Here is a 15543-nt window from a genome sequence, read left to right as displayed (position 1 = left end):
CGCCGCAGTAAGGCGGCGATCGTGGGAGCGGCGTACGGATGCCCGGCGAGGCGAGGTGGGTCTCGGCACCCTCCTCAGTGCTGCTGTCGAGCAGCGCTTTGTCTGGCGTTTTCCCCCTTTCTCTTCTTTTTCCCTTTTTTTTAAAATATATTTGTTTTTACGTGGAAGTGTACGGTGTTTCCTCTCTTTAAAATCCATGTGGGTTCTGTCTCCGGTAACCGGGAAGGGTCTAACACCGGATCGCACGCTCTCTTACATGCTCAATCCACACAGGTGTGCACTTTCATCAGTTTTCAGCTGCACGATGTCACTGATACTTGTCCCTGGGTTAATTTTAGCTATCGCTCTAAAGCACCGCATTTCTTTTTCCACTCAAAAGCGCTTCTGTCATAACCCTTGACAATACCTCTTGTTCGAGGAGTGAGATACCATCCGGTAAAGCTTTATACATTTAACATTCCTTCTATATGTGAGTAGAATGAGTAACCGCTTTTCCTTGCCCGTTTCTTTGTAGGGAGAAGGAGAAGTTTTAACCATCTTCCCATGGCATCTGACTTTTTTGAGGAGGAGGTAAGGTTAATGTCATGTAAAATTACCCTCTTTTTCTGATGTTCTACTAGTCTTGCTTCTGTAGGCGTACATTTTGGAAACTGTGGTGAGTTCATGCATACTTTCATGCGTTGCAACACAATACCAGAGCTGATTAAGAAACGGTAGCAATAGCACTCTTACGCCGTCAGGATTGTAAGTGTCTGTCCAACCGACATTCTCACTATGTTATGCCACTATTATATTCTTTGCAGTTTTAAAAGAACTGTAGATAATTCTTCAAGGTACTGAAACATTTAGCCTATAGTTCTATTGCTGTGGTTGTCACCTTTATATCAAATTTGAGACTCATTTCTTAAGGAAGTCTCTATTTTCTGCTTTATTTGCACATTGATAGCTCTACTGAATGACTAGTCACAGCAACTTTTTCCTCCGATAGAAGCGTATTAAGATGTGAAAGCCTTAGACTAAGCTGCTTTGCAGGACTTTTCAGCTCTTTGATTAAAGGGAAATAAGAAGTCTGTTTCAAGAGTCTTGTTTATGTAGTTCTATCGGTTCTATTAACAAATGTGTGGCTTGAGGATACATTTGCTGCTTCTCTTCCTTTTTACTGAAGGTACGTACTTTTGGAGGTATGGATAAGTTCTTGGTATCAGGTGTTTGTCTGCTTTGCAGCTGCTAGTGAAATTATATAAGTGCAAGTTGCTATTAAAATTCTGTACTTTATATATTTTTGTCATAATTTCTTGGAAGCTAAACCGTTAATGCAATAGAAGAAACATTTACCATTCAATTCTTACTTAACGATGGGTAGGATTTTCAGGTTGGCTGTGCGCTCTTTGCTTTATTTAAATTAAGGCTTGTGAATTTAAATTCAGCTTGTATAAATAAATAATTAAAGTCACTTTTCATAGCCTTCAATCTGATGGGCTGGTCGTGCAAAGCTGTTTAAAATGGTCTTTGCTTACTTTAGTAGTCGGACTCCAGTAGGGTTTTCGACATGAGGGGAACTTGGATTTGAGACGACTGCACAAAATGTGGTGACCCAAAATGTAGCAATATTTGAACTTGCATATTTGTTTTTCTACTCTGGTTTCATTTGCATAATTTCATTTAGGGTGGGCAAACATATGTGGTACAGCGTAAAACAGCTTAATAAATTAGTGCATGAATGTATAATAGGGATCAGCTGTGAATATTTTCTTTCTGGGAGGGGAAAAAGAGGCAGGGTGATCTTGAAAATAACAGCAAACTATATTTTAAAAGTACAGCCGTTGGTAGGCTCTAACTGTAAGTGGTTTGGTTGCAGGTGGCTTGTAGTGGATGGAGTTAAACTTGGGTATCTTGGATATGATACACCTTAATGTAATTAATAGCTCCTTTCTGTTGAAACTTTAAAATCTAACAATCCTGCTTTTATTGCAGTCTTTAAAGATCTAATTGTTCTTGTGTGTGTCTGAGATGTAAAACTTACTGCAAGGAGAGGCAACAGATTGGTTCCGTCATAGGATTTTGTTGGGGTTTTTTTGAGAGTACTTAAAAGATTATGATGGATAATGCTGTCTTGCCAAAGAATGCCGACACAGGTGTTCATCATTATCTTAATTAAGATCCTGAGAAAATGTCATCTTTCGGCATGAATTATGAAGGGAGATGCATTAGGAGATCATTTCAACTTTTTTTTTCTTTTTACAGGGGTAGATGAGAAGGAGGCTGTTTTCTGAAAACCTTTTTGATATTTCTTTATCAGAATACCTCACCTTAGACACTTACTGAATAATTTGTTTCTCCACTTCAATTTGTGAATATATTACCGAGAGATCTGTATGTGTTGTTAAAGGGAATCCTCTTAAAAAAAGAAACAAACAAAAATAATAAATAATAATCCGCCTCCCAGATACTCTGTTCTGTTTAAAGCTGTCCCTATAAACAAAATCCTGAGACTCAGATGGTAGTGGAAATTGCTGTTGGAAACGTCCGCTAAGCGATGTTTTATACAGTGTATTTAAAAGTATTAACAACTCATACTAATAATGGAGCAAAATAAATATATGTGAATATTTATCTTTCTAATAAAGCATGAAGAGAAAAAGATTTCCTTTTCTCACCTTTCCACTACTGTGGAAGTAAAACTTATTAGCGTGCAAAGAGGAGGGAGGGGCTTGTGTTTTTCTATGTTAAATCAATACGTTATTAGCTGAGCAAAAGCTAAAACAATGCATCTAAAATATTGGCTGAAGCATCGGCAGTAAAACTTAGGGGTGCTTTCCTGCAGATCTTACTCCTGTGAGTGTTGCTGCTGGCTTCCCTAAGATGAAGTGCTGGGAGTTACAGGGTCAGTACTTGCAGTGGAAGTGCCGGTGTCTGGTGGCTCTTAGCCTAGGTGAATGATCTCGAGAAGAGTTCTGCAAGACCCCCTTCACTTCTCGGTTGCTTCTTCTGCCTGCACTTACTTTGCCCAAGACTCTACTTGTCTACATGTTAGCACTCTCTGTGTTTGCACTCTGAGTCCGAGGTGTAAACTTGCGAACACCTAGAATAACTCTTCTTTTCTGTGTCTAGCAATTCGGTGTTAGGTAGCTTAGATAGACTTTTGTTTTTCTCGGCAAGCCTTTCTATGTAAAAACACTTTTTGTCTGCTAAAAGAAACCAGATTAACAGTCTCAGTCCTTTTTTAAATTGCATCAGCAAACCCGTTTAGTATGTGGAGTAAAACCATACACAGAAGTGCAGCTGGCAAGCCTTTTAAGCACGTACTTATTGTATTGAATGTGTAACTCCAAAGATCTTGACGGTATCATGGGAGAACCTGAAACTGTATTTCAGTTTCCTTGAAGTTTCCTGTAATTAACTTAAATAGCGCGATTTGCTTGAATTTGTTGGTATAATATGGACTAAGTTGAGAATGTCTTTAGGGTTTATTTTGCTTACAGAAATATTGCATATTTCTGTAAGCAAATGCAGAAAACAGATCTCCTAATGGTTGACTTTAGTGGAAAAAATTAAAAACTGCTCTTTTTCATGTCTAAACAAGTTTTTCACTTAAAGCAAGCCACATCTACTGTTAGTTGGCTCCTTATTGTGAAAGAGGAGCATCTCAGTGGGAAGGATGGCTGTGGCTCCTCATGGCATTTTATGGGACGTGCATGTGCCCATAGCTTTCTGTATGGTGGCAAATTCCCTTTTGACCGCATCCCATGCTCCCAGCATGGTGGGAGCTCCCGTAGCTGGAATCTGGCCGCCAGCGTGGGTGTTAGAGGTGGGTGACTTCTAATAGCAGTGTCATGTTCAAAAGGGTTTGTGTTTTATCTAGTTTACTTACATCTGTTTGCAGTCCTTATGACCAGTATCTGTGAGAGCTCAGCATTACCTCTCTGAGGAGAAATGTAAAGCCAGGTAGCCTTTCTAGCCTTACACCCAAAAAACTGTTTTCAACAGTTCATAGTTTCTGACTTTTATTAATACTAGAGCTTTTTAGATTCTGTTCCTTAATGCGGATAACGCAGATGCAAATGATTCTTAAAGCTGTTTTCTGCAGATTAAAGTGAATGTGTTTGTAGAGCCCGAATCTTCTTTTTTTTTAATATATAAATCATTGTTTGAGGAAAAAAGCAAGCCAGTCAGACCTTTCAAGGTGAATGCGGATCATCAACAGAGACTTTACTATACTAATAAACTTGTGACTGATCACTCTGCCACTCTTCCCAAAGGAGATGTATCTTCCTGAGCTCTTTTTTTCCCCAACAGAGCAAAAACTAGCTTTTTCTTTTCATAAGCACATCTTTTTCACAGTATTTCTCAGCATTTCTATCGCAGATCAAGAACCTAGTGTTTGCCTCTGAAATATTCTCTGCTGACATCTACAGAACTTTTCATGCCCTTCAGATTTAATTTTGTATAGAATAATGCATGGTATAATGTGTAGGTCCTCTGTTTTCAATTAGGCTGTATTAGGTAACTATGCTCTTCTTTCATATCCCGTAGCAAAGTATCAATATCCAGATGGCAGTGTGCTGGGATAAAATAGCTACAGGCTTGGCTGCTACTGTAAAGCCAAGAACTAACATTTTAGCCTGTGCGATAAATAAAACCGAGGTTGCAACTCTTGGTGTATTGGAGTTGCACTAAATAATGCTACAGTGCTGTTTATTACTGGTTTCATTGGATAATATGCAGCTATAAAACCTGCTTGAAGCTTTTATTAAGAATACTCTGTCATTATAAAAAGGTGCCTACAACTTCTTTATGATATTGATGGTGCAAAAATTACTTTGTTTGCCCTGACTTCCTGGCTGTTGTCTAGGGAGGACCTTACCCTCTCTCAGCTTCCGTAGGCATTAGATTCCATGAATGTCTCTTGGGAAGAGGACAGCTCTGTAGAGCCCAGGTTTCAAAGGTTATTTTTAAGGTATTTTTTGCTCTTATGCTTTTTTCTTAAGTTTATTTCAGTGTTTAATTTCTTGCTTCAGTTAAAATTCAGCTGATATTCTCTGTGGTATAAACTGTGCTACTGTGTCCCTAAGTAAAACTTAAACTGAGGTCACCCAGATAGCTGTCTGAGAGGAGGCTGCAGAATGGCTGAGAGACTTTTGTACTGGCTGAGAAGGTGATGGGAAGACTTGGTAGTAGGGAAGGGACTAGGAGTCTTGAATCCTGGGCTTGTTTTCTCGTTCAGTTTCTGGCACATCCTATGACCTAGGTTTGTTCACGTAACCTCTGTGCCTCTGTTTACCTAACTGGAACCCTCTGCTTTTCTCAGAAATGTTCAGATTTAAATTGGTGTCCATACTCATATAATTTATTAGACTGTTGTGCTTTTGAGCAAAAGCAAGTTATTAATGCTATTACTGATTCATTAGCTAAATGCCATTAAATTTCTGTATTCCACGGATCTTTGATTTCCATAGGCGCCTGTTTATGGTGTGCATCTTAGAAAATGCAGAACTGAACACCATCCAGTGGGATGTGGTACTAACATACTGTCTGTGGGATTTGACAAACATGCTAGATCAATGGGTGAAGAAACCCTTGCATTGCTCAGTCTGTAATCCTTGTTTATAAGAGAAACCTGCTGTCTAAATTAGTGACAAATACTATCTTTTTGTTCCATTACCCCATTCTCCATATGTCCATTTTTTGCCTTTATAGAATGCAGCCAAGAGCAGAAGCAGTGAGGTCCACGATGGTAAAAATGAATCCAGCAGTCCATCCTATCCTGTACCTGCCTGAGTACAGGAAGAGACCTCATACAAAGCCAGAATGCCTCTGGGCTTGCAGCTCTTTTTAACCATATTAAGTCCTATTCAGAGTTAATGGTAAGTAATTTGTTCTGTGTATGTTATGATTCATTAAGTAAGTCATTACAGTAGTGGCACTTCCCTTTGTGGTACTGGGTTCTGTCTCTGACAAAATTGACTACGTCAACTTTAGTCCTGTTTCTGTTAAGAAAATCGTGTGGTGCAGATGACAAGCATTGTAATATGCATGCTCTTTTTTTCTTCATTTTTTGTCTTCTCCAGATGAGCTCAGTGAGACTGGTCTAAGCAATGCTGAAGAAGGGAAGAACAGAGTTGGAAGGCAGGGTCTATTTCAAAGCAGGATTTTTCTTCTTTCCATAACACCCGAACATGAAGACTCTATAAACTTCATTAGGTAGAGTATTGATAATAGTGTAATATCAGTAATATTGCATGATATAATATTGCACTGCTTTATTGTTCAGTGATCATGTGGAGCTGCATTAAATAAATGAACATTTAGTGCCTTAAATGAACGTTATGAGTGAGAGCAGTAAATCGAGAAGGTGGGTACTAGAGGAAATACTACTAGCTTTTTTTAAGCCAGTCTTTTTTTTTTTTTTCAGCTCTTTCCATAACCTGTAGTTCTTTTGTTTCTTGAGAAAGATGGAACGTTCAACTTCTTAACCAGGAAGACTTCACAGTCCTCTTAGCTGTTATGGCATCTTAATGCTTTGTCCAGCAGAAAATAGCACTCATAGTGCTGACCCATGAACTCTCCATAAACTAACTGCAGTGCCATAGCATGTGCTGCTCTTTCTTCTTAGGGCTTCCCTTGTTGGAGAGTGGCTGCGAAATCTCTGCTGTGGCACAGCCCTCTGTGACCTCTTGCAGCCAAAGATGGAATTTGTGAATTTTTCTGTCTGGAACTTGTGGCAGCTCCCTCTTGAGCCCAATAGTTCTCCAATAGAGCAAGAAAAGATCTGACAATGTTGTCTGGGAGATGTGACTGACTTAATTATTATTAACATTTATTAAGTGCCTTACAATGGAGGGGAAGAGTCATTGCCTTCATTTTTACAAATAGGAGAACTAGCATGTAGGAAGAATGGATCTCTTCTATCTTCTGTGATTCTTGACCCACCTAATTAGGTGATTGTCACGAGAAATAACAACCTGGCTCAGGGGAATGGCACTGGGGAAAGATGCCGACATGTTCAGTATGGCACACCGCTTCTCCCTCCCAGAATTTCTTAATGTAGTAAGCAGGGCCTTTCCTCTGTGAGTGTCGGTTGGCCAGTGAGGAGATTTAAAAGGGCTGATGAGCCTGAGGCTGTCTCCCTACCGGATAGCTTTGTTATAGATCTCATCCAGGGGAAAAAGTGAGGTACTGCAACTAATTTCTAGGAGCTACTCTTGTTTTTAGCAATTACTCACCCTCTGCCTCCTCCCGCTTCCTTTCACCATAGAGTGGCCTTTCCCCAGGATAAGCTGATTCACTTCACGGCTGGTATTTGCAGTTTTCCTGCACTTAGCTAGCCTCTAGGCAGTAACTGTTTCTTCTGGGCTAAGACTTTAGTTTCTTTTTATAATAGTTTATTTTGCTAAGAAAGAGAATCTGTCCAGCTGCTACAAACAATAGTGGTTTTGATGTCTATCAATCAAGAGTTAGAGATGTGTGTTTTCCATGTAGAAGATAGACATTTAAAGCCTGCTTTAAAGGAGGGCAAACCTTGGAGAGGTTTACTTAGATGTACAATATGCCCTATTCTTTCATTTTTAAAAACAGTATTAAGGTTTTGTTGGTTTTTTTTTTTGCAAGAAAAGAGAAAATAATTTCATCTTTTTGATTGCATTCTTTTTCTTAGTTTCACAGTTGTGAGATAAATATTCAGAAATATGAGTTGGTAAGGTTAGTGTGATTAAAATGAATATGTGATAACGGGCTCTGCACATTAAAGATTAAGAGCTCAAATTATAGACTCCAGAGTGAAACACTCCATGAGCATTCACGAATTTTGTTTGCGCAAGGAATGCGGGCTTAGGCCCACGGTTGCAGTTGCACAACAATTCCATCCTGTCTGCTGCTTTTTTGTCTTGACTGATCTGCATAGAAGTCTCTCAAACACTGTAGTGTCAGGGTGAAAATGTAGTCTGGGGTGAGGTGGGGGGGCCAAATGAGGAAATAATTTCAGTCCAAGCCTTAGTGTTACTCTATAAAAATAGATTAGTTTTACACAAATGATTCACATTTACAAAGATCAGTTTATAGCATTTTGACTGCACAGTAGTTAATTCTTTATGTATAAATTGATCCTTTATACAAATGTAATTCCATATACAACAGTTAATCTCTTTGAGTGCAAGTTGAAAATATATTATCAATTAATTTATGTAGGTTATGACTTTCTTTCCCCTGTACTCTGCAGCAGTTACCTACACTAAAGTTGTCGGTGTGTGCTTAATGAAAACTAGATGTGAAATGTAATAAGTAGAGGAGAAAGCAGCATTGAAATCCTTATTGCTCTTAAAAAGACAAAGGTACCCCAGACAATTCTCCTTTCTTAATCTCTTGAGAATTTGATGCATAATTCTGTTATGAGCTATTTGGAGTGAATGAAATCGAAATATTTTCAGAAATAGTATTAGTACTAGATATTATTGCTCACCTTTTGTGAAGCCTAGTTTTGTTTTAAAATGCTTTGCGTTTTGAGAGGCTGATGATAGACAATCTTCCATTGAGAAAGAAAAGCATCTTGGACTTCCGTGGAGAGACAAGCCTAGCTGTTACAGCTGTGAAATTTGCTAATGTTGCAACCATTTAAATAAAGTGTTTGTTTACATAACAGCAATGGCATTTCTCCTCCTCTTCCTTGCGGTTTTGTCCAACTAGATGTTATGAGTGGCAGTTGCAGTGACTGCTAAGTGTTTAAATGATGACATCATTATGTGAAGTGATTTTGAAATGAGAGATTCCAGCCAAGAATTACATCTGCTCTCATCTCCTTCAAATCATACTCTCTGGCTGTGCAGATTATGATTGATTTGTTTGTGACAGATTGCAGGAAACAGCCATTGATTTTTCAATATTTTACCTTAAAATTATTTACAGTTGTAACCAAGGGGAGGTATTTCCATGGGCTGTCAGCCCCTGAAAGACTGGGATAATATTCCCTGCTCCCTGACAAGACAAATTACCCGTAATGAGTGCAGTAGCTGAAGGGTATACTTTTATTTTAAAATATGTCAATAACCCCAGTGACTAAACGAATATTGATTCAGCATAATGAAGCCTGAGTAATGTGAAAATGAGCTCTTCAAGGAGCATGGTAAAGACTTTCTTTTTAGCTTGTAGCAAGAAGCTTTTCATTCTTTACTGTTAGGTAGTTGAAATGTGCAGTCTTAAACAAGTCATCCTTAAACAGTAGTAATATGTGGAATAATGTAACAAAAGAACTTGGGTTTTTTTCTGTTTTTTTTTTTTTCTTTTTTTCCCAAGTTCTTTTTCTTCAATGATGTGTTTCAGCAGATCAGACATTTAAAGAGAAAAATGCAAGTTATCCAGGGCAGAGATAGAATTGCTGTCGGTGTTAATGTCTTTTGCAATAATATTCTTCAGCCAGCCTAATGGCATTTTTAAAGTGGATTCTGCATATATGGGCATGGAAATGTATCTAAATAAACTGTAGATTTAATTTCATATTACTGACTTCTTGGACATATTGATGTGTGTTCTATGTGATCGGTCTAATATTCTTGTCCTTTAACAATTTAGAATAGCTGGTTTATGAGAACCTAGATATACTGTGTTATAAAACTTAGTTACCGTAGTGCGCATTTTTCTTTCCGGTGCCTTGTAACACTGCATGTTTCTTACCAAATGAGAATTTTCAAGTAGTAATTCATTTAAATTACAGTAATTTATGCAGTGCCATAGGTGTGGTGTGGAAAAGCATCAAATAGATTAATACGGATGTACTTCAATTGTTCGGGGTAAGGATTAGATTAAAGACCATGTTGAGGTACAATTTTTTTAACATTAAAAATATCGAACGCTGAAAAAAATTATCATCTGAAAGGATCAGTTTGTCATTTGTATTCGAGGGCATTGTGCAACATTGGGAAGGCTCTGCAAGAGCACTGGGTATAAATAGCTGTGTAATCCAGACATGGGCAAAAAGATATATTCTTGAGGTGTTTGTGTATAATGTGTCAATTATGAAATAATGTCATAGCCAGAAGCATTTAGTGAGCATGTTTGGGCACGAAGACGACTTTCCTTATTTTCTGAGGACTGACTTCAATTGCATCCAACTAGCTTGTGAAAATCTTCAGAAGGATGTTTTCCTATCAGCACACAGGTGATTTTTCCAAATGTCATTCCTTTAGCACAGCTAGAAAGTATTTCAGGAGGCACTTGAGAACCTGTGGCATTGAGAGTTAAATGGCAACGCTGGAGTGTGAGATATGTTCCTCTTTTTGATTTGTTAATTTTCAGAAAAATGTGATGTACATTTGAGCAGGTTACAACTGTAAATAATTGTGGTTTTGAGAGGGCTTGTGCGTAACACCTGGGATTCGCAAAATATTGGAGAATCATTAATGGTGAGGGAGTAATAACCTCAAATATATAGCAGTAACAACAGGAGAATTTGGGGCTCTTGGAAATTAAGGTTCAACTGGTAACATTTAACTGCTCAGTGGTATTTTACACATCCCAAGTTCTCTGCCTGTTCTCTTTGTTTCGGTACCTTTTGTTTCTTTGGCCAACAGCAGGAGGTGGGAAGGGAAGGTCCTCTTTCAGTAGCTTTCCCACAGTAGCGAGGAAGAGGGAGACTGTTCAGGGCTGGGTGCCAGTTCTGATGCAGACTGAAGGGCAAATAAATGTTTGTTTTAACTACATCTCCTTTTCCTGAATAACACTGTATGAGCTCAGTGGTACCAAACTGAACAAAAGCGGATACTGCTGGAGATACTGCTGACAGCTAAACCGAAGTGGGCTCTGCTTGCAAGCCATTGGCTTGTTTCACTTGCAAGACAGGTAACATCTCTTGCTTTGCTGCCTTTCCCAAAGACGAGTTTGCTTATTAAATACCAGCCTGCCTGGCATTCTGGCTCAGGCCTGAACTGTGTTCTTGGCACTAATGGCAAATGGTGCATTCTCGGCTGCGGGAAGCTGACGAATGGCCTGCAAGCTTTGTGGGTGATACCAGACCTTTCTGGTGATGCTACCTTGGAAGCTCTTAAGTTTATTCACACATCTCCTTTTAGTGTTAGAACTGCTACAATTGCTAGTGCACTTTCAGGTGACTATGGAGGAGAAAAAAAACCCAGAACAAACACAGCCCCAAATCATTAATCAGTTAAAAGTTCTTGTGGCATTCGGGATCTCCTAGGAGCAGAACATAAACCCAATTGCTGTTCAGTTAGGTAAAAGTAAAAGCAGAAAACACTCTGAAATGAAGGTCACGGGTAAGAACAGAGCAACCTCCTCTGTGGCGGAGAAGAGGCTGTTGGTAAATCATGAAGGGCTAATATTTAGGGGTCATATGTCCCTCGACACTTGGGGACTTGCAAATTTTGACCCATTTCAGTTCATTTCAGGCCTGACATGAAGACACCGTCACAGTATGTGCTTGTAGTGGGAAGGTGGTGCAGTGTTAATGGTGTGGGTGTTTTTGTGTTGTGAACAGTTCAGATCTCTATACCTATCTAACTGTCAGATTCCACTATGAATAAGGTGGCAATCAAAACCAATGGTTGATTTTTTTTTTTCTGTTTTCCTATTTATTCCGCCTCTGTGTTCTCTGCTCTGCAGATAAACTATGAACTTTTTTTAGTTGATGGAAGGGGTGTGGGAGAGGGGAGGGCGAATGTAGGTGATGGAAATCATGCTTACTGGCTAAGCCTTCCCCCCCCCCTCAATTTGTTTGTTTGAAACCTAAGAACTAATATGTGGTGGAACCTGAATCAGAGCAGTCCACAAGTGGGCAGACAGTAGTATGTAGAATTTGCTAATCTAAATGTCATGGTTGAACCCAATTCTTTGTGCCCTAAATGACACATGTTGAAGTTGTTTCTTTTTTTTTTAATTTATGAACAAATAATTGCTTTTATCAAAAGCAATTCCATATATGCAGAATAGTCACATTTTCTTGGAATGACCGTATTATGTATTAAAAACTTTCACTAACTTGAGTGCTGATAATATTGCAGCATGTTCGGTATGGTGGCATATGCTTTATGGTGAGCTGTTAGAGGGAGATAACCCTAAAAAAATATGAGGAGGCTTTGAGAGTCTTGCCTAACTGCAATGGTTAAAGAGGCATGGCTGACTTAATGCATGAGTGTTGAAATCTGTGCCTGGAATTATGGAGACAAGTTAAGAAACATGAACTGAATTGATCGTTGATTATTTCCCTTTGTAAATGCTGGGAAAAGATGTGTTATGCTTTGCTGTGGCCTTTAAGGAGGGTCCACAGTGTCCTTGTTTTGTTTTGTTTTGTTAACTTCTCTTTTAATATGAAGTGTCATTCCCAAAATGAAGTAATGTCCTTGGGCTGGTGGCAACAGCTGGAGTTGCAGAATTCATAAATAATTCAGAGAGGGATAAAGGGTAGGGGATTTTTTTGTCATTTGAATCTTTATTATGTGCACACATTTCATTTTAGATATGGCATCATTTGAATTCATTCGGTATGATGATTGCACTGACCTGTCATATTTATTTTGATGTCCCTTTGAAGGACCATATGCTCTGTCCTCGGCACGAAAAAGGATGCAAGTTGCTAACCGAAAAGGCAGCTACGTTCCTGTAGGGATGAAGACCCTCGCTTCCCATTGTCGTGTCAGTAGATGTACAGCTGCAGTGCAGTAGAAGAAAGTGTAGTTGTTAGCGCAGTGACTAAATGGCAGTGTAGTCTAGCAAAAGGTGGAAGAAAAGGGCAAAACCCGTTTGCATCAAGGTGTTGTATGGCATTAAAAACTCAGCTGTCGCTGAGGGCCAGTTGGTGTGAGGAACCTGGCATGTGGAAGATGGAAAAGATTAAAGCCAGTTAGAAATCTGCCAATGTGGAGGTGTGCCACGGTAGCTTTAATATGGGAATACAATTAATTACTTTGTATGTTGGAAGTGGGGTTGCCATGCACACAGCCTTCCGGGGATGCACGGCAGTTAGTTTGGTTATGCAAGGCTCAGGTCTTTTTCTTTGACCAATCCATGCCCTCCTTTCCTCTTAAAGAAGCTGCTTGCTTAGCCAAACAAAAATCTTGGATAATGGTTTTTGGGAAGATGCACAGTTGTAGTTTTTCCTCTTCGCTAATTCTGTTGTAACCATTGCATCTGGTCCTTCGCTTATTTCAGTGGTATGTTTCCGTGAACAAGTGGTGTATTTTCCAGAAGTTACAGAGAAATCTACCAGTTTCAAGTTCAACCATGGCCCATAAGTAATGAACTGCATGATAATGAGTAATGTCTGATTCCTACTGGCGAATGCACTGGCTGGTATTAGCAATTCATAGTTGGTGGATAACAGGACCTTGTGGATGTTACCTTTGTGTGCACTACTAACGTGATAGGATGCAACCACTACGGTATTTTCATGGTATAAGGTGTAATTGCAGCAGCGAGTGGTGATTTGTATGAAGTTGATGGTCCATTGTGCTCATGCCAGTGGCAGAAGGAAGGCAATTAAGTGCAATACAATAACTAGAAGCTATGAATGCGAATGGTAACTGTATGCAAAATTGTTTCTTTTCTAGATCCTGCCATCAATGACTGAGCCTCCTTGAAATCTTCTTATCAGTTACTGCCAAGATGAGAAGGATAACAGGAAGGAGGAGTGCTTAAGTGGTTTTAATGACGGTTAATTTCATCTATTTATCAAATGACAGGTTGTTTTTTCCTCAAAACTCAATTGTCATGACAAGATGCTTTTGGAAGTCATCTTTGTAAAATAAAACTGACAATTTTTAGGCTACAAAGAGCTATTGTATCTTTCTATACAATGTTGTCATTATGGTAAACCACTGGAAGGTCTTTATTTTTGAAGTAATTTAACTTGCATACTTCATTAATTTATTTGAATGTCTGTTGAATGCCATGTGAAAAGTTTCTTGCCAGAGTTCTTTTATTCAATGGAATAGTTATTCTTACAATGCTCAATTTATTATTGTCTAAATTACTGTTGCTTTAGCCTCCTGTAAAAATGTTTCTTTTTAGTAATTCTTAAATAAGGAATGAATGAGGTTTTGTCCCCTTCGTGTTTTGATCGGTGTATTTTTTCCTTTCAGTGAAAGCTTCTTCAGTTTTCAGAATTACACTGTTGCAAAGAAAGGTGCTTTTGCTTTTTCTGCTTTTTTCTTCCAACAGAAAATGTCTTTTGTGCAATGATTTTTTTTAATATGTACACTGCCAAGACGCAATTACTGGAAGGAGAGACAGAAGCTGTTGGGAATGTCATGTTATGCTAAATTAAGAATTATTAGCTCTTACTTTCTCTGCAATCTCTTCGACTAGAACTCGACCTATTGCGTCTGGCTTATACTTTGACTCTAGTGGAACTAATGCGTCCTTGGAGTAGCATTTTAGAGTAACTTCAGATTCATATTTTTTTCACAAGTCTGCTTTAAACTGCTGGGATTAACTTCAGAGAAGGCAAGAGATACAGCCTCCTTTTGTCAGCAGCTGTGCTGGTTAAGGAAGGAGGCTTCATGCACACTTGCTTGCTCAGCCTCTCCCGGAGGTTATTGCCCTTGCTAGGGAAGCAAGCTGAACTGTTTCCCTGAGCCCACCCAGGCTTACTTCAGCCAAAGTTAACCATGTTATCAAGTATTAGTTAACTAGCACCCTGGGTAATTTTGATGAAGGGGCAGGGAATGCACAGACCAGCTGCACAGGCAGCGTATCTGGGAGGGCGGTGTGTTGACAAGCGGGTTATTGAGGAGCTGGTGGTGGTGTAGTCTTTTCAGCAGGTGCAGTTACATCTCTAAGATGTGGTAAAAATCGGACGTGTTAGAAAGCTGTGCAGTTCTGTCATGTATAATATTCACATTTCGGGGACATACTGGATAATATAAAATAAACCTGTGCTCTTTGACTTAGTCCTTGTGCTTGCCAGTGTGAGTGGAGAGAGATGGTGTGAGTGTGTGTAGGTGACAGGACACCAATTTCAGGAAAATGTATCTGGTCAAGGTGCGTGAATGGTACAAATGTTTCCATTATCTAGAGAACACACTGTTGTGCTGTACTCATCAAAGAGGCTGCCTCAACCAACACATGTCTCAGGAGCCCTGTTTTTGACACGAGCTGCTTTTAGCGAAGAGAGTAGAACACCTCCAGCAGGAGAGGCCACCCCATCCACTGCTGCTTCTCTGTCCGATGTTGCATCAGTAGATGCTGGAGTCTGGTGAGGCATCCAAGCTCTTGACGTTCCCTGTGCCAAAATTAGAACAGTATGGATGATCTCTAGTATTGGAAGGCATACTGAATAAAACAGTGCACTAAACAGCTCCTTCAACACTGACCCTTCTTGCGAGAAGGCTGTGGAGTGTAGGTGCTGTCCCACAGACAGCTTGGGCATACAAAGAACTAAGAGGCTTTCTGATCCGTCAGAAACCTGAGGGCAGCAACACTGCTTGCGTCTCCTTTTGGGGCACCGCTAGATGAAAATAACTCGGTTCAGTCGCAGAAAGGACTGTACCTCAGCTCAGCTGGCGTTGCATCTGATACGTTTTAACTGGCCCTATGCTAAAGAAT

General features: G+C 39.5%; 1 long non-coding RNA gene across 1 annotated transcript; it reads left to right on the top strand.

Annotated features, from left to right (window-relative positions):
- Positions 1-512: 512 nt before the first annotated feature.
- LOC103914182 lies at positions 513-14126 on the top strand. Its single transcript, XR_663455.1, has 4 exons — positions 513-570; positions 5698-5864; positions 6069-6201; positions 13548-14126. It is a non-coding gene; the product is annotated as an uncharacterized LOC103914182 (long non-coding RNA).
- The last annotated feature ends 1417 nt before the right edge of the window (positions 14127-15543 follow it).

The sequence above is a fragment of the Pygoscelis adeliae genome, unplaced genomic scaffold, assembly GCF_000699105.1.
Source record: "Pygoscelis adeliae isolate BGI_AS28 unplaced genomic scaffold, ASM69910v1 Scaffold63, whole genome shotgun sequence".
Taxonomy (NCBI): domain Eukaryota; kingdom Metazoa; phylum Chordata; class Aves; order Sphenisciformes; family Spheniscidae; genus Pygoscelis; species Pygoscelis adeliae.
Note: the sequence above shows the minus strand (reverse complement) of the source record. Positions and strands in the feature narration are given on the sequence as shown.